The sequence below is a fragment of the Choloepus didactylus genome, chromosome 2 (assembly GCF_015220235.1).
Source record: "Choloepus didactylus isolate mChoDid1 chromosome 2, mChoDid1.pri, whole genome shotgun sequence".
Classification (NCBI taxonomy): Eukaryota; Metazoa; Chordata; class Mammalia; order Pilosa; family Megalonychidae; genus Choloepus; species Choloepus didactylus.
The window spans coordinates 103,129,167-103,148,355 of record NC_051308.1 but is presented as its reverse complement, the minus strand read 5'-3'; the positions used below and the strand labels follow the sequence as shown (position 1 = coordinate 103,148,355).

Genomic DNA, 19,189 nt, shown 5'->3' with positions numbered 1-19,189 from the left:
CCAGATGAGAACAGGTTCAGGTCACACAAGGAGGCAATATTCAGTATCCAGTTTCCCTGATGGTTTTTCTTAGAGGGCTGAAACACCTGTGCTTTTATGCCTGGCAGGTTCACCTGTCAGCCTGTCACCAGCTGGTGTAAGAGGGTGTGCCCTGTGGTTCTCCTCCCCTAGGCTTTGGGGTCTGGTTCCGGTAAGGCAGGCAGTAGAGCTGGGCCCCTCCCTTTCTTCTTGGTTAGCTATGCCCTCTCCAGAGAGGTCATCTGCATATCAATAAGTTCTTTGTTTCTCAGATTCAGCTGATCAAAGTGTTTTGATTTTAAAATGGCTGCAGCTATCTTTACTGCAAAGTGCTGTGGGCTGAAAATGGCTGAGGTTTTCTCCACAGAGAGAGAAAGGGACAGAGAGCGCCCAGGTTCACCCATCAGCCAGAGATAGCACCTGATCCTCTGGGCTCCCCATTCTGAGACAGATATGTCCCCCGACTCTCCCAAGGTCAGTTGTCACCAAAAGCCTCTGTCTGCTTGATGGGGATTCACTGTTTGTATTGAGTAGCTAATATTAAAACCCCAGTTGGGGCTGGGCTGAGTTCACTCGCTTGTTTGGAGAGTGCTGTTCTCTAGCACTGCACGGCTTCTGTGAGGGAGGGGCTCTTGGCTCTCAGCTCTCAGCACGAGTCTGCAGCTCTCAGCACGGGTCTGCAGTTTTTGCTTACAGATTTTATGCTGTGATCTCGGCATTCCTCCCAATTCAGGTTGGTGGATGATGAGTGGTCAGTCATGTTTGTCTACCTGCAGTTATTCCAGGTTGTTTACTAGTGTTTTGGTCATTTATGAATTGTTCCAGGGCAGGACGAACAGTCTTCCACTCCTCTCTATGCCGCCATCTTAGCTCCTCTCTGATCTTTTGATTTGGGTGTTTGGGTTCCATATTGTCTGTTTTTTTCATATGCTTTAAAATTTTCTGTTGTTTTTGGGCTCTTGGCATTTGCTTTACTTGATAGGGTTCTTTTAGGATATGAAGGATTATCCAAAGACTGATCTCTGATTTGTCAGATCTACAGCTTGGTGGCGTACACTGTCTCTAACGAACCTGCAGATGGTGTCCGCGAATCACCTATTCCCCTCAAGTCAGTTCTCCTCAACTTTGTCTTTGTGGTGTGTAGGGGTCTGATTCTTGTGGAGTCCAATTGGTGCACCAAGTTTGGGTGTGTTGTTGGTGCTGTCCGCCCCGAATGTGGGGCGTGTGTCTGAGCAGTTAGGGAGGGAGGGCAGCTTTAAAAATCAAACCTCCCATGTGTTCCTGGAGATTTAAGGCTGTTGCAAGAGTCTAAACCTTCATTTCAGTCTTGCCACAGACAGTCTCTGCCGCTGACCCACAAGTCCTTGGTATTGGCTTATGGTCCCTGGGATTTCCAAGTGGGTCTCTCTTCCAAGCCATGCCCTTCTAGGGCCTCTGCTGAGGGAAGATTGTGCTACGTCCTTCCCTCAAAGGAAGTTCTGGGCTGCCGGGCAGTGTAGGTCCATTCCCAGCCTGCTGTAAGGATGGCTCTATGGGGTGTGTTTATTTCCCTCTTTTCGCACAGCTCCGCTTTCTGGCTCTGGGACAGTTAGCTGTGGGTGTGCAAAAGGCTATTGTCCACGCCTGATATTGTGACGTGTGCGCATTGCTGGAAACAGTTCCTTTCACACTGGGTTTTTTGGCACAGCTCTGGGCTGTGGCACCGGCACCGGGTGGGAGCTGCCGGGAAGATGGTTGCAAGGGGCATGGTTATTTTCCCCTTTTTGCTCACCTCTGCCTTCCTCGCTCTGAGACAGTTAGCAGCAGGTGTGCGAAAGGCTATCTTCCACACCAGATACTGAGGCGTTCACCCAGCCTGTTCCTGCCACGCTTCACTGTGTGGTTCTTGCTGCCGTATCTGCAGCCGCTTTTGTTTTTTTTAAAAAAGAACTAGTCCACCTCCAAACACCAACCCATGGTTTCCCCACACCACAGCATGGCTGCCAGATATTCAGCAAGCTTACTCACTCGATTCAGAATGCAGACTCCCAGTTTCACCAAGTGCATGGTCCTTGTGGATTTAGCAGACCTTGTTCAGCTGGTGCATCGCTGGAACTGGTGTTCTGGGTCACTTTCTGGCTTTTATTTAGTATTTTTCATGGAGGTTTTTTTTTGCCCTGTATCTTCTAGCTGCCGTCTTAGGTTCTCAACCTTATGCTATTTACAAGGGAAATACCTAAAAACATAAAGATACAGAAAGATTGAAAGTCAAAAGCAAATAGTAGCCAAGAGAAAGCTGGAATAGCTCTAATAATATCAGACAAATAGACTTTACAGATAATAAGCATTACTAGAAATAGTCACTATATATTGTTTACAAAATTTATTTCACCAGGAAGATATAACAGTTCTAAATTAATATGTACCTAATAATAGAGCTTGGAAACAATAATTGACAAGAACTATGAGGAAAAATTGACATTCTACCATCACTATGGGAAATTTTAGCATACCTCTCTCTGTAATAGATAGATCATATAGACAAAAAATCTGCTGGAATATAGAAGATTTGAATATTAGTATGATCAAATGGATGTATACAGAACACTGCATCTAGGAACACATACAGTATTTTTTTTTAAATTTTTATTGGGATTGTTCAGATACCATACAATTATCCAAAGATCCAAAGTGTACAATCAGTTGCCCCTGGTACCCTCATACAGCTGTGCATCCATCACCACACTTAATTTTTGTTCAATTTTTAGAACCTTTCATTACTCCAGACAAGAAGTAAAGTGAAAGATGAAAAAAAAAAAGAGAAAGAAAAGGAAACTCAAATACTTCCATATCCCTAACCAACCCCTCTCAATTGTTGACTCTTAGTGTTGGTATAGTACATTTGTTACTGTTTATGAAAGAATGTTGAAATACTACAAACTGTAGTATATAGTTTGCAATAGGTATATAGTTCTTCCCTACATGCCCCTCTATTATTAACTTCTAGTTGTATTGTCATACATTTGTTCTGGTTCATGGAAGAGTGTTCTAATATTTGTACAGTTAATCATGGACATTGCCCACCATAGGATTCAATTTTATACATTCCCATCTTTTGACCTCTTCTGGTGACATATATGACTCTGAGCTTACCCTTTCCACCTCATTCACACACCATTCGGCGCTGTTAGCTATTCTCATATCTTGCTACCGACACCTCTGTTCATTTCCAAACATTTAAGTTCATCCTAGTTGAACATCTGCTCATGCTAAGCAACCACTCCCCATTCTTAAGCCTTGTCCTATATCTTGGTACCTTATATTTCATGTCTATGAGTTTACATATTATAATTAGTTCTTATCAGTGAGACCCTGCAATATTTGTCCTTATGTGTCTGGCTTATTTCATTCAGTATATTGCCCTTGAGGTTTTAACATCAACCCATTTGTTTTTTTAAGATGGTTTTGTTCACAACCCATACATTCCATCCTAAGTAAACAGTCGATGGTTCTGTGTATGGTCATATATTTATGTGTTCACCACCTTCACCACTATCTGTATAGCGGCATCTACATTTCTTCCACAAGGCAGGAGGGAGCGTCAAAGAAGGTAGAGAGGGAAAAGAAAGAGGAAAAAAATGACAGCCAGGAAGTAGGAAAAGGAAAAGCAGCCCCAAATCAAAGTAGGGTAAAGAGTCAGACAACACCACCAATGTCAAGTGTCCAACACGCCTTCCCTATCCCCTCTTCCAATCTGCATTTACCTTGGTATATTGCCTTTGTTACATTAAAGGAAGCATAATACAATGATTCTGTTAGTTACAGTCTCTAGTTTACATTGATTGCATCCCTCCCCCAATGCCTCCCCATTTTTAATACCTTGCAAGGTTGACTTTGCTTGTTCTCCCTTGTAAAAGAACACATTTGTACATTTTATCACAATTGTTGAACACTCTAGATTTCACCAAGTTACACAGTCCCAGTCTTTATCTTTCCTCCTTTCTTCTGGTGTCTCACATGCTCCCAAACTTCCTCCCTCAACCATATACATATCTATCTTTGTTCAGTGTACTTACATTGCTGTGCTACCATCTCCCAAAATTTGTGTTCCAAACCACGCACTCCCATCTTCTCCTATCACTCTGCAGTGTTCCCTTTAGTATTTCCTGTAGGGTGGGTGTCTTGTTCACAACGTCTCTCATTGTCTGTTTATCAGAAAATATTTTGAGCTCTCCCTCATATTTGAAGGACAGCTTTGCTGGATATAGGATCCTTGGTTGGTGGTTTTTCTCTTTCAGTATCTTAAATATATCACACCACTTCCTTCTTGCCTCCATGGTTTCTGCTGAGAGATCTGCACATAGTCTTACTAAGCTTCCTTTGTATGTGATGGATTGCTTTTCTCTTGCTGCTTTCAGGATTCTCTCTTTGTCTTTGACATTTGATAATCTGATTATTAAGTGTCTTGGCGTAGGCCTATTCAGATCTATTCTGTTTGGAGTATGCTGTGCTTCTTGAATCTGTAATTTTATGTCTTTCATAAGAGATGGGAAATTTTCATTGATTATTTCCTCTATTATTGCTTCTGCCCCTTTTCCCTTCTCTTCTCCTTCTGGGACACCAATGATACTTACATTCTTGTACTTTGTTTCATCTTTAAGTTCCCGGAGACGTTGCTCATATTTTTTCATTCTTTTCTCCATCTGCTCCTTTGCATGTAGGCTTTCAGGTATTTTGTTCTCCAGTTCCTGAGTGTTTTATTCTGCCTCTTGAGATCTGCTGTTGTATGTTTCCATTGTGTCTTTCATCTCTTGTGTTGTGCCTTTCATTTCCGTATATTCTACTGGTTGTTTTTTGAACTTTCGATTTCTGCCTTATATATGCCCAGTGTTTTCTTTACAGCCTCTATCTCTTTTGTGAAATATTCTCTAAACTCTTTGAATTGATTTAACATTAGTTGTTTAAATTCCTGTATCTCAGTTGAAGTGTACGTTTGTTCCGTTGACTAGGTCATAGCTTCGTTTTTCTTAGTGTAGGTTGTAGTTTTCTGTTGTCTAGGCATCTGACCTCCCAGGCCACCCCAATCAGGTTTTCCCAGATAAGAACACGCTCAGATCACAGAAAGAGGTAATATTTCAGTATCTGGTTTCCCTGATGGCTTTTCTTAGAGTATTGAGACACCTGTGCCTTTCTGCCAGGCAGATGCACCTGTCACTGCCTCTGTAAGAGGGTGTGGCCTGTGGCTCTCCTCCCCCAGGCTTTGGGTCTGGTTCCGGAAAGACTGAAAGACGGATAGTAGAGCTGGGCCCCTCCCTTTCCTCTTGGGAAGCTATGCCCCCTCCAGAGATATCATTTGCATATCAATAAGTTCTTTGTTTCTGTGACTGCTGATCGATGTGTTTTGATTTTAAAATGTCTGAGGCTGTCTTTACTGCACAGTGCTGCAGGCTGAGAACAGGTGAGGTTTTCTCCACAGAGAGGGAAAGGGACAGAAAAACTCCCGGATTTACCCATCAGCCAGAGATAGCACCTGATCCTCTGGGCTCCCTGTCCTGAGACAGATATGTCCCCCGACTCTCCCAAGGTCAGTTGTCACCAAAAGCCTCTCTCTGCTTGTTGAGGATTCGCTGTCTGTATTGAGCAGTTAATATTAAAACCTCACTTGGAGCTCAGCTGAGAGAGTGCACCACGCGGCTTCTGTGAGGGAGGGGCTCTCGGGTCTCGGTTCTCGGCTCTCAACGCAGGTCCACAGTTTTACTTACAGATTATGGTGTGATCTCGGGCATTCCTCCCTATTCAGGTTGGTGTTTGATGAGTGGACAGTCATGTTTGTCTCCCCGCTGTTATTCCGGGTTATTTACTAGTTTTTTGGTCATTTATGAATTGTTCTGGGGGGGACTAACAGTCTTTCACTCCTCTCTATGCCGCCATCTTAGCTCCTCCACATACAGTTTTTCAACCATATATGGAAAATATTTAAAAATTAATCTCATACTAGGTCATAAAGGAAATAGCCACAAATTTCAAAGAATCTAACTTATGGACCACATTTGCTGCCAGTGCTATTGAGACTTCTATAACAAAAAAAATGATGACTAAAAGCTCCCATACTATTACAAGATAAAGAGCATAATTCTATATAACCCAAGGATCAAAGAAGATGGTATTCTTACTGAATGTCAAAAAAAAATGCTTTTTATCAGAATAGATGTGCTATATTATTGTGTGGAAAAAGCAAATTGAGGAAGAATATTTATAATATGATTCCATTTATGTAAAGTTCAAACTAGAGAAACTGTACTTGTGGATGTATGCATATGTGGTAGAACTATAAAGAAAAGCAAGGGAATTGTTATTGCAAAATTCAGAAGTGGCACTGGAACATGTTTGACCCCTAGGCTGGGCTAAGTATCACTTCTTGGTGTTCCCACATCATACTGTATTTATCATAGCACTTACCACATTTTACTAGTTATTTGTTAGTGTGTCTGTCTTCACCACTATAGTGTCTTGGCTTTTTTAAGGATAGAAACTCTGCCTTATTCCTTTTTTACGTTCTTAGCATCTAGCATAGTGTGTATAACACAAGATAGACAATGTATGCTGCTGTGAATTGCTAAGAAGTGTTTGTCAGGCTGATCAAGACAAGAGCATTCTAGGTAGAAGGAATTCTCTGAGAAACATATTGAGGGGTGGAAAACAATGGCTTTTTCAGGCAACAGGAAGGAGTCAGATGTGGCTAGAGCATACCTGACTTTTAGATACTGCTTGGCATATTGTAGCTGCTTAATACATGTTTGTTGGATGAATGGTTGAGTGGTTAAATGAATGAACAAATGAATCATTTAATGTGAATGAGCATAGGATGTGTTGTGAGGGATGGGAAGAAATAGGGATGAAAGAGTAGGCTGTGGCCAAGTCTTATAGGGCATCGTGTTCCCTACAGAGGAGGAAGGCATGAAACAGTGTCTAATGTAAGAAATACTATAATAAATACTGAGTAATGTAATGTATGTTGTGAGTGTTATACCAAGAAGAGGAGGATAAATGGAGATGGTAATTGTAAGGAGAGACATCACAGAAGAGATTAACATTAAAGCTTTATAAAGGGGGAAAGACGGATATCCTGGGGGAAGTGTATGATACTAACCAAGGTATACTACAGAGATGGAAATGAAGCTGTTCCTCCCACCCCCCAGCCCTTTTTTGCCTAATTTTTAAAAAAGATTTTTAGAAAAAGCCTTTTTTACTTCCTGGGCCATGAATCTTTTTTTTTTTTTCCTCCTGGTTGTACATTTTCTAAGGCTCTTTGATTTTATAGCTGCTCTCTTTATCTCATTATTACTACTTTCTCTTATAAAACCAGATTCTTCTAATCATTCTTAATAAACTAACCTTTCTAATAGCTGCTGAAATTGGTTAGGAAATGATAAGTGGTTATCAAATATTCATTTTATGAAGTTGAGGAAGAGATAATTTTTCTTTGTGGGGAGGGAGCTTAATCTTTAGAATTTCCTCCTCTTGGCTTTTTATTTCCTTAAAGAAGTGTTTGAAAATCAGACTTGTGGTCATGTCAGAGGCATGGTTTTCAGTGCTACTTTGTGCTGATGTTTTGATTGACATGTAAATTTTCTGTTGTTGTTGCTGTTTTTAAGTTTGTACCTCAAGGCCATTTTGGCATTAGGCAAGTTTAACTATCTCCCACCCCCCCAAGATTGATGTAAATCTCAGCCTTGAATAAATTATTTTGCCTTCACATAGTGTAGGAAAAAGGGTGGGATGGGAGGAATGAACAGTTTCTTTTTTTAAAAATTCTCTTATAAGCACCAAATTTTATTATCTAAGTCAATTTTTTTGTCAAGAAACATGTTCTAGTTTGCTAATGCTGCAGAATGCAAAACACCAGAGATGGATTGGGCTTTATGAAGAGGGGGTTTATTTGGCTACACAGTTACAGTCTTAAGGCCGTAAAGTGTCCAAGGTAACACATCAGTAATCGGGTACCTTCACTGGAGGATGGCCAATGGTGTCCAGAAAACCTCTGTTAGCTGGGAAGGCACGTGGCTGGCGTCTGCTCCAAAGTTCTGGTTTCAAAATGGCTTTCTCCCAGGACATTCCTCTCTAGCAAGCTTGCTCCTCTTCAAAACATCACTCACAGCTGCACTGAGTTCCTTCTCTTTGAGTCAGCTCATTTATATGGCTCCACTGATCAAGGCCCACCATGAATGGGTGGGGCCATGCCTTCATGGGAATATCTCATCAGAGTCATCACTCACAGCTGGGTGGGGCACACTTCAAGCAAATCTAATCAGCACCAAAACGTCTGCCCCACAAGACTACATCAAAGATAATGGCATTTGGGGGACACAGTACATTCAAACTGGCACAAAACACTATCAAGAACTTCCCTCAGGAACAAAACAATGCTGTTCATTCTTCCCAATGTCCAATTTGAGGGTCTACCAAAACAAAAAAGCCAACACAGAAATCAAAAGTAACAAAAATCACATTCTAGGGGTTCAGTGCATTCAACAGCCTTCATTGGGTTGCCTATCATCCTTTAGCTGACTTTTAAAAAATAACACCCTAGCTCATCAAAATATACATTTTTCCATTTGCTTTTTTTAAATTAAAAATAATAATTTTAAAAAAACTTTAAAGGAATTCACAATCAATTGCCTGACTCATTTCAGTGTCACCTACAGCTTATAAAGGTCAGGATGGCTATTTGCAGAACACATGATTAGGTGATATTAATCTTCAAGGTTTAGTTTTCCTCCAAACAGTGTAAAATACCCACAACTCCAAGTATGAAGGGACACAGATGATCTCCTTTGGGAATTCTACGGGACAATACAGGCGCCTGAGCTGTTCCTCATAGAGTGACAGGGCTTCCATCAAATTGGCACAGTTCCCCTGTGTAAAATATTTCCCATCCTGTTTTAATACTTGAAAAGTCAAGAATCAGACTGGGAAACTGCCATGTGGAATCTTCTTCTGGACATGTGGAGATTGAAACAGCTGTCAAATCATTAATCACATAATCAAACTTTCTCCCTTCTTTGGTGTACTTCTTCAGTATTGGAATACAGTCTTCTATTAGAACCTGATAGCATTCTCCTTTAAGATTGTTTAAGACATTTCCACAAGTTTTCACATATATTTCTTACACTTGTCAATCACCATTTGGTCAGTCTCTACCATAGTGACCATCTTTGGTTTCAGTTTGACTATTTCACATAATATCCTCCCATCTCCACCTCCCAGAATCAGTACTTCTTTGCCAGTGTAATCTTCTTTTCCACTGCCCATGATGGCCTGGATATAAGCCAAATCACTCTCTGCCAACTTAACATCTCCACTGAGGATAAGAATATTTCCAAGTTGCTCTGAGTGTAGAATTTTAATGTTCTGATAAGGTGAGTCTTTATCATAAGCCACTTCATCTATGTCATTGGGCCGGTTTGAATGTATTGTGTACCCCAAATGCCATTATCTTTGTGGTCTTGTGTGGGGCAGAAGTTTTGGTGCTGGTTAGATTTGCTTGGAGTGTGCCCCACTCAGCTGTGGGTAATGATCATTTTGATGAGATGTTCCCATGGAGGCGTGGCCCCACCCATTTGGGGTGGGCCTTGATCAGTGGAGCTATATAAATGAGCTGACTCAGAGAGAGGAAACTCACTGAGTGCAGCTGGGAGTGATGTTTTGAAGAGGTGCAAGCTTGCTAGAGAGGAACGTCTGGGGAGAAAGCCGTTTTGAGGCCGGAGCTTTGGAGCAGACGCCAGCTGCCTTCCTAGCTAGCAGAGGTTTTCCGGACGCCATTGGCCATTCTCCAGTGAAGGTACCCGATTGCTGGGGTGTTACCTTGGACACTTTGTGGCCTTAAGACTGTAACTGTGTAGCAAAATAAACCCTCATTTTATAAAAGCCTATCCATCTCTGGTGTTTTGCATTCTGCAGCATTAGCAAACTAGAACAGTCATGCTCAACCAGGTGTCCATCAGCAGTAGGCCAGTATCTGTCAATGGCTCCTCCTCCTACAATGGGTAGTAATCACTTCACAGTAGTGTCCTGATTTAGTTCTTTCATTCTTTCTTCTACTTTATTCAAAAGATTGTCAACTTCTTTGCCTTGTGCATCACTGTCATAACTCTGAACGTCCACCAACACCAATCCATGTGGGTAAATTCTCAAATTGGCAAAGTTGCTGTTTTTGTTTGTGTAGGTTGCTAAATAGCCATGGTCCTGCCAGGTATACACTGACTCCGTCAATCCCTGCTCCTGGAAAATGGACTGAAGGCCTTTTAGAATGGTCTTGCCATCAGCCTTGGTGTCGACAGTGCTGTGCCGTGTTGCTGCCATGGTGCAGCAAGGCCCTGTGCCATGCCTGGGGAGGTGGCTGCAGGAGACTGGAGGCCCACGCGGCGTCAGGCTGTGACCTGCAGGGAGTGCGGCCGGTTTCATTTTACAGACCTGTAAAAATATTTCTTGATAGAGGGAAGTTGAATTTAAGAAAAGAGGGAGAAATAAGGGGAGAGAAAGGAAAAATAGATTAATCTGAAGGGAAAGAAAAGAACTCCCAAAAGGTTAGGTTAGCAACAGAAAGTTTAACCAGCAACAAGTTGTGCTTAAAATACTTGGTTATTTATAAAACAGGGTGATTAAGAATTAGTTGGAAAATCAGCAGTCTTAAACACTACTTGCAATCTATTGTTTATTGTGAGATTTGTTATGTTCTGAGCTTAGTTGATTTTCATAAAGGGTAGGGATTAGTTTTTATCAGAAAAGGTTGTCTGATGTTTCACAAATTTTCCTTGAATCCTGAACAGTTTGGATGACTTTGTTAATTTCCCTCACAGCGGTCCTCAATCTTGGCTGCACATTGTCATCACTATGGAATCTTAAAAAGACAGCTAACTGAGCTCTACCCAAGACCTAAGATGGGTCTAGGGCATTTATATTTAACAAAACATTTTCCCTCAGGTGGTTCAGAAATATGTCCCCCAGGGTTGAAAACTACTGTACGTAGTTTCCTCTCTCTTTCCATACCTTGGTCCCAAGGAAATTATAAGAGCACTTATCTATTAAATTAGAAGTTATTGTACATGAGGGAAATTTTATTAAATCTCTAAACAGGCACCTCTGTTTATAGGTTTGTCTTATATAGTTGAGGAAATTTCTGGGCCTCTCTTTTGGATAGAATAGGAAATAGCATAATCCTGTGAGAGGAAATTCTTCCCGTAATATAGGACTACAGTTTATAGGTTCCTTTGTTTTGTTTTTCCCTTTCTATTTTAAAGGTCACTATAGTCATCTTTCTTTCTGCAAATAATAAACCAGTATTTCAAGGAGGTTTTAAATATGCTATGTCTTTAAAAAATTAACAAATGTTTAAAATTGACAGTGCTTTTCCCTTCTTTTGGGTTAGGCACTATCCCCTCACTAGATTCGGACTCTTTATAGTTTGCGACATAAGACTTGGATGAAGAAGGGTAAATCTTGAGGGCCAGCTATTCTGTGGTTTTCTTATGAGACTGTGTTTTGAGGAAAAGGTGACCACATGGCATTGAGTTTGGGTTGTCTGCAACTGGTTATAAATAAAATGTCTTTATTCCAGCATTCTCTAAGTTTGTCAGTTTTTCATTCTTTTACAGGAAGAATTCTAGCTTCTTATCCTGAGATGAGCCTGCCCCCAAATCTGGCTCCAATTTTTTCTTTTTGTTCAATTGCTGAGCACATTTTGCTGTATGATGTCACTGTTGGCTGTAGATTAAAAGTTACTGTATAACTTAAATGTCAGAATTCAAACCAAGTATACATGGTTTTGTTCAGTCAGATTTTTAAATGGAATCTAATTCAAGTTCTTGGCTAAAAGTACTTTCCACATTTATCAAGATGATACATAAACTAAGAAATACAGTACAATTAAATACCAGGTGCTGTTGAATCTGGGAGAACAGAAAAGTAGAAGAGCCAAGGGCAGGGCTTTCCCCAAGTAGTCTAATTTATTCGTGTTCTTGTAAAAAGTGCCTGGGCAAAGTTGTTTCTCTTGTCTTTTAACTTCTATAGATTTCATCCTTTGTTTGAAAAAAATGGCATAGAATTTGTTGGGTGTGGAGCTAAGTTTTGAGGATATGGAACATTCTGTTGATGTTTTTCTCTAGTTTTGGTCTTCATGTGAATTGTATACAGGGAGGCTTATAAGGGGTCTCCTGGTGGTTTGTGTGTATTCCTTGGCTATCTTTTTCCCCAGACTTAAATTGTAATGGTGAAAGGAAAGGCAGTTGAAATCAGAAACCTACATTCCTTGCTAACTTCCTTCTTTACCTTGAGTAAGACACTAAAGGTCACTTTCAAAGATAATAGGAGATAATGCAGTAATTTCTGCTGCTTTCTATCTCGTGAGAGGGGTTCAGTGAAAAATTACACCTGGTGAGAGAACTGTTGTCAGAGTGTAAGTTGTGTACTTGATATTTTCTTCAGACCCCAAATCTTAGTCAATATAGAACAAGTACCAGCGAATGGTGTGTCTGAAGTAAAGCTTCCTCAACCCTATTTTCAGTACTTTGTACATCCAGGTAGAATCATATTCTGTAGGCTCTGCAAAACATAAATAATAAAGGAATAAGCAGCTTTATTTTGTAATAAGTGAAGATCTAGCCTAATATTGAGGTAGCATAGAATAAATTTGGAACTTTTGAATGTATGGAAATATGTATGTAATTATGACATATCACTTAGGCTTCTAGGCATTTAGCCATTGATGTCATTTTTTTTTTTTTTTTTGTCTCCAAATTTGGTCTGTTTTGTCACTCCAGGAAGCATTTGAAACATATTTTAAGGGGCATTCTACACATTGTTTTTAATTGAGTTATAATTAATGTCAGCATTTACAGTGGTTGTGTGCTATGCATTTATGTTTCTTGGTGTCTGTTTGTTCTGAACATAAAATGGCATTAATGTATCATGTCCACAGTCAGTTTCTCACAATCCATGACTTGAGGAGCTAGAACTAGGAAACGTGCAGATAATTTGTATGCCTTATATGCTTTTCTATCTCAGCCCTTTTAACAGAATTCTCAATAAACTAGCATTTTTTCCTTTCATTTTCTTTCCTATTCTTTTGGTAATTTGTAAATGAGAGATAAATGAAAATAAGGCAGTTGTACGGAAAGAAGATGAATAAAATGGTGAGGATAATTAGTTCCAGAACAATCAGGTTGACTGTATGTTATACCGTCTGTGCTTGGTAAAGGTAGCTGTTTTGGTTGTGTTTAAGCTATCATTTAATAAACACTTACTATGCACCAAGTACTAGTCTAAGAAGTCTGTATGAATTAATTCACTTATTCCTTCCAGTACCATAAGGTAGGTATTATTATTCCCATTTATAGATGCTGAAACTGAAGTCACAGCCAGTAGGTGTCAGAGCTAGGACACACACCCTGGAGCTCTTGTTTTAACTACTAGTAGAGTAATAGCCACTCCGACAGATAGAAAGCAGTTGGCATTTGCAAATAGAGGAGTTAGGACTCTTCATTCAATATTTTGCCCATTCCCCTAAAAAATAGTATTGGCTGAGAAAGGGGAAAGTGTTTATTTTATGAATTGTCTGAATTAATGGTAAATGTAACAAAAAAGAGATTGCACTTGAATTTACAGCCATGATGTTTTTTTTTTTTTTAATCATCATTTTATTGAGATATATTCACATACCACGCAGTCATACAAAACAAATTGTACTTTCGATTGTTTACAGTACCATTACATAGTTGTACATTCATCACCTAAATCAATCCCTGACACCTTCATTAGCACACACACAAAAATAACAAGAATAATAATTAGAGTGAAAAAGAGCAATTGAAGTAAAAAAGAACACTGGGTACCTTTGTCTGTTTGTTTGCTTCCCCTACTTTTCTACACATCCATCCATAAACTAGACAAAGTGGAGTTTGGTCCTTATGGCATTCCCAATCCCACTGTCACCCCTCATAAGCTACATTTTTATACAACTGTCTTCGAGATTCATGGGTTCTGGGTTGTAGTTTAATAGTTTCAGGTATCCACCACCAGCTACCCCAATTCTTTAGAACCTAAAAAAGGTTGTCTAAAGTGTGCGTAAGAGTGCCCACCAGAGTGATCTCTCGGCTCGTTTTGGAATCTCTCTGCCACTGAAGCTTATTTCATTTCCTTTCACATCCCCCTTTTGGTCAAGAAGATGTTCTCCATCCCACGATGCCGGGTCTGCATTCCTCCCCGGGAGTCATATTCCACGTTGCCAGGGAGATTCACTTCCCTGGGTGTCTGATCCCACGTAGGGGGGAGGGCAGTGATTTCACCTTTCAAGTTGGCTTAGCCAGAGAGAGAGGGCCACATCTGAGCAACAAAGAGGCATTCAGGAGGAGACTCTTAGGCACAAATACAGGGAGGCCTAGCCTCTCCTTTGCAGCAACCGTCTTCCCAAGGGTAAAACTTATGGTAGAGGGCTCAACCCATCAAACCACCAGTCCCCTATGTCTGTGGTCATGTTAGCAACCATGGAGGTGGGGTAGGCGAATACCCCTGCATTCTCCACAGGCTCCTCAAGGGGGCACTACATCTTTTTTTTTTTTTTTTCCTTGTTTGTCTTTTTTCTTTTTTTTTTTTTTTTAACTTTCCCTTCTTTTTTAAATCAACTGTATGAAAAAAAAAGTTAAAAAGAAAACAAACATACAATAAAAGAACATTTCAAAGAGACCATAACAAGGGAGTAAGAAAAAGACAACTAACCTAAGATAACTGCTTAACTTCCAACATGTTCCTACTTTACCCCAAGAAAGTTACATAATATAGCAACATTTCAGTGAACTTGTTCCTACTACATCCATCAGAAATTAACAGACCATAGTCATTTCTGGGCATCCCCAGAACGTTAAATAGCTTATCTGTTCTTCTTGGATTATTGTTCCCCCTTCCTTAATTGCTCTCTACTGCTAGTTCCCCTACATTCTACATTATAAACCATTTGTTTTACATTTTTCAAAGTTCACATTAGTGGTAGCATATAATATTTCTCTTTTTGTGCCTGGCTTATTTCGCTCAGCATTATGTCTTCAAGGTTCATCCATGTTGTCATATGTTTCACCAGATCGTTCCTTCTTACTGCCGCGTAGTATTCCATCGTGTGTATATACCACATTTTATTTATCCACTCATCTGTTGAAGGACATTTGGGTTGTTTCCATCTCTTGGCAATTGTGAATAATGCTGCTATGAACATTGGCGTGCAGATATCTGTTCGTGTCACTGCTTTCCGATCTTCCGGGTATATACCGAGAAGTGCAATCGCTGGATCGAATGGTAGCTCTATATCTAGTTTTCTAAGGAACTGCCAGACTGACTTCCAGAGTGGCTGAACCATTATACAGTCCCACCAACAATGAATAAGAGTTCCAATTTCTCCACATCCCCTCCAGCATTTGTAGTTTCCTGTTTGTTTAATGGCAGCCATTCTAACCGGTGTTAGATGGTATCTCATTGTGGTCTTAATTTGCATCTCTCTAATAGCTAGTGAAGCTGAACATTTTTTCATGTGTTTCTTGGCCATTTGTATTTCCTCTTCAGAGAACTGTCTTTTCATATCTTTTGCCCATTTTATAATTGGGCTGTCTGTACTATTGTGATTGAGTTGTAGGATTTCTTTGTATATGCAAGATATCAGTCTTTTGTCAGATACATGGTTTCCAAAAATTTTTTCCCATTGAGTTGGCTGCCTCTTTACCTTTTTGAGAAATTCCTTTGAGGTGCAGAAACTTCTAAGCTTGAGGAGTTCCCATTTATCTATTTTCTCTTTTGTTGCTTGTGCTTTGGGTGTAAAGTCTAGGAAGTGGCCTCCTAATACAAGGTCTTGAAGATGTTTTCCTACATTATCTTCTAGGAGTTTTATGGTACTTTCTTTTATATTGAGATCTTTGGTCCATTTTGAGTTAATTTTTGTGTAGGGGGTGAGGTAGGGGTCCTCTTTCATTCTTTTGGATATGGATATCCAACTCTCCCAGCCCCATTTGTTGAAAAGACCATTATGGCTCAGTTCGGTGACTTTGGAGGCCTTATCAAAGATCAGTCGGCCATAGATCTGAGGGTCTATCGCTGAATTCTCAATTCGATTCCATTGATCTATATGTCTATCTTTGTGCCAGTACCATGCTGTTTTGGCAACTGTGGCTTTATGATAAGCTTCAAAGTCAGGGAGTGTAAGTCCTCCCACTTCGTTTTTCTTTTTTAGAGTGTCTTTAGCAATTCGAGGCATCTTCCCTTCCCAAATAAATTTGATAACTAGCTTTTCCAAGTCTGCAAAGTAGGTTGTTGGAATTTTGATTGGGATTGCATTGAATCTGTAGATGAGTTTGGGTAGAATTGACATCTTAATGACATTTAGCCTTCCTATCCATGAACATGGAATATTTTTCCATCTTTTAAGGTCCCCTTCTATTTCTTTTAGTAGAGTTATGTAGTTTTCTTTGTATAGGTCTTTTACATCTTTGGTTAAGTTTATTCCTAGGTACTTGATTTTTTTAGTTGCTATTGAAAATGGTATCTTTTTCTTGAGTGTCTCTTCAGTTTGTTCATTTCTAGCATATAGAAACATTACTGACTTATGTGCATTAATCTTGTATCCCGCTACTTTGCTAAATTTGTTTATTAGCTCTAGTAGGTGTATCGTTGATTTCTCAGGGTTTTCTAGATATAAGATCATATCATCTGCAAACAATGACAGTTTTACTTCTTCTTTTCCAATTTGGATGCCTTTTATTTCTTTGTCTTGCCGGATTGCCCTGGCTAGCACTTCCAGCACAATGTTGAATAACAGTGGTGACAGCGGGCATCCTTGTCTTGTTCCTGATCTTAGAGGGAAGGGTTTCAGTCTCTCACCATTCAGTACTATGCTGGCTGTGGGTTTTTCATATATGCTCTTTATCATGTTGAGGAAGTTTCCTTCAATTCCTACCTTTTGAAGTGTTTTTATCAAAAAGGGATGTTGGATTTTGTCAAATGCTTTTTCAGCATCTATTGAGATGATCAATTGATTTTTCCCTTTCGAGTTTTTAATGTGTTGTAATACATTGATTGTTTTTCTTATGTTGAACCATCCTTGCATGCCTGGAATGAACCCCACTTGGTCATGGTGTATGATTTTTTTAATGTGTCTTTGGATTCGATTTGCAAGTATTTTGTTGAGGATTTTTGCATCTATATTCATTAGGGAGATTGGCCGATAGTTTTCCTTTTTTGTAGCATCTTTGCCTGGTTTTGGTATTAGATTGATGTTAGCTTCATAAAATGAGTTAGGTAGTGTTCCATTTTTTTCAATGTTTTGAAAGAGTTTGAGTAAGATTGGTGTCAGTTCTTTCTGGAAAGTTTGGTAGAATTCCCCTGTGAAGCCATCTGGCCCTGGGCATTTATTTGTGGGAAGATTTTTGATGACTGATTGGATCTCTTTGCTTGTGATGGGTTGGTTGAGGTCTTCTATTTCTTCTCTGGTCAGTCTAGGTTGTTCATATGTTTCCAGGAAATTGTCCATTTCTTCTACATTATCCAGTTTGTTGCCATACAGTTGTTCATAATATCCTCTTATAATTTTTTTAATTTCTTCAGGATCTGCAGTTATGTCACCTTTTTCATTCATTATTTTGTTTATATGGGTCTTCTCTCTTTTTGATTTTGTCAGTCTAGCTAGGGGCTTGTCAATCTTGTTGATCTTCTCAAAGAACCAACTTTTGGTGATATTTATCCTTTCTATTGTTTTTTTGTTCTCTATGTCATTTATTTCTGCTTTAATCCTTGTTATTTCTTTTCTTGTACTTGGTTTAGGATTGGTTTGCTGTTCATTTTCTAGCTTCTTCAGTTGATCCATTAGTTCTTTGATTTTGGCTCTTTCTTCCTTTTTAATATATGCGTTTAGGGCTATAAATTTCCCCCTTAGCACTGCTTTTGCTGCATCCCATAGGTTTTGGTATGTTGTGTTCTCATTTTCATTCGTCTCTATATATTTAGCAATTTCTCTTGCTATTTCTTCTTTAACCCACTGATTGTTTAGGAGTGTGTTGTTTAACCTCCAGGTATTTGTGAATTTTCTAAGTCTCTGATGGTTATTGACTTCTAATTGTATTCCATTGTGGTCAGAGAATGTGCTTTGAATAATTTCAATCTTTTTAAATTTATTGAGGCTTGTTTTATGTCCCAGCATATGATCTATTCTGGAGAAAGTTCCGTGAGCCCTAGAAAAGTATGTGTATCCTGGTGATTTGGGATGTAATGTCCTGTAGATGTCTGTTAAATCTAATTCATTTATCAGATTGTTTAGGTTTTCAATTTCCTTATTGGTCTTCTGTCTGGTTGATCTATCCATAGGAGAGAGTGATGTGTTGAAGTCTCCCACAATTATTGTGGAAACATCAATTGCTTCCTTTAGTTTTGCCAATGTTTCTCTCATGTATTTTGTGGCACCTTGATTGGGTGCATAGACATTTACGATTGTTATTTCTTCTTGATGAATTGCCCCTTTTATTAGTATGTAGTGGCCTTCTTTGTCTCTCAAAACATCCCTGCATTTGAAGTCTATTTTATCTGAGATTAATATTGCTACACCTGCTTTCTTTTGGCTGTAGCTTGCATGAAATATTTTTTTCCATCCTTTCACTTTCAGTTTCTTTGTGTCCCTGTGTCTAAGATGAGTCTCTTGTATGCAACATATTGATGGTTCATTTTTTTTGATCCATTCTGCGAATCTATATCTTTTAATTGGGGAGTTTAATCCATTTACATTCAACGTTAAAACCGTGAAGGCATTTCTTGAATCGGCCATCTTATCCTTTGGATTATGTTTGCCATATTTTTCCCTCTCTCTATTAATATCCTTTATTGTACCCATACCGAATCTCTTTAGTACTGAACCTTTCTCCAAGTCTCTCTGTCCTGTCTTTGTTTCTCTGTCTGTAGGGCTCCCTTTAGTATCTCCAGTAGGGCAGGTCTCTTGTTAGCAAATTCTCTCAGCATTTCTTTGTCTGTGAAAAATTTAAGCTCTCCCTCAAATTTGAAGGAGAGCTTTGCTGGATAAAGTATTCTTGGCTGGAAATTCCTCTCAGTCAGAATTTTAAATATATCGTGCCACTGCCTTCTTGCCTCCATGGTGGCTGCTGAGTAGTCACTA

The 19,189-nt window shown here is 39.5% G+C and overlaps 1 protein-coding gene and 1 pseudogene across 1 annotated transcript in view; one reads left to right on the top strand and one right to left on the bottom strand.

Moving 5' to 3' along the window:
* ATF6 (activating transcription factor 6) overlaps positions 1-19,189 on the top strand; it is a 311,275-nt gene that overhangs the window by 110,751 nt on the left and 181,335 nt on the right.
* On the bottom strand, positions 8,661-10,359 carry LOC119526428 (annotated as a pseudogene).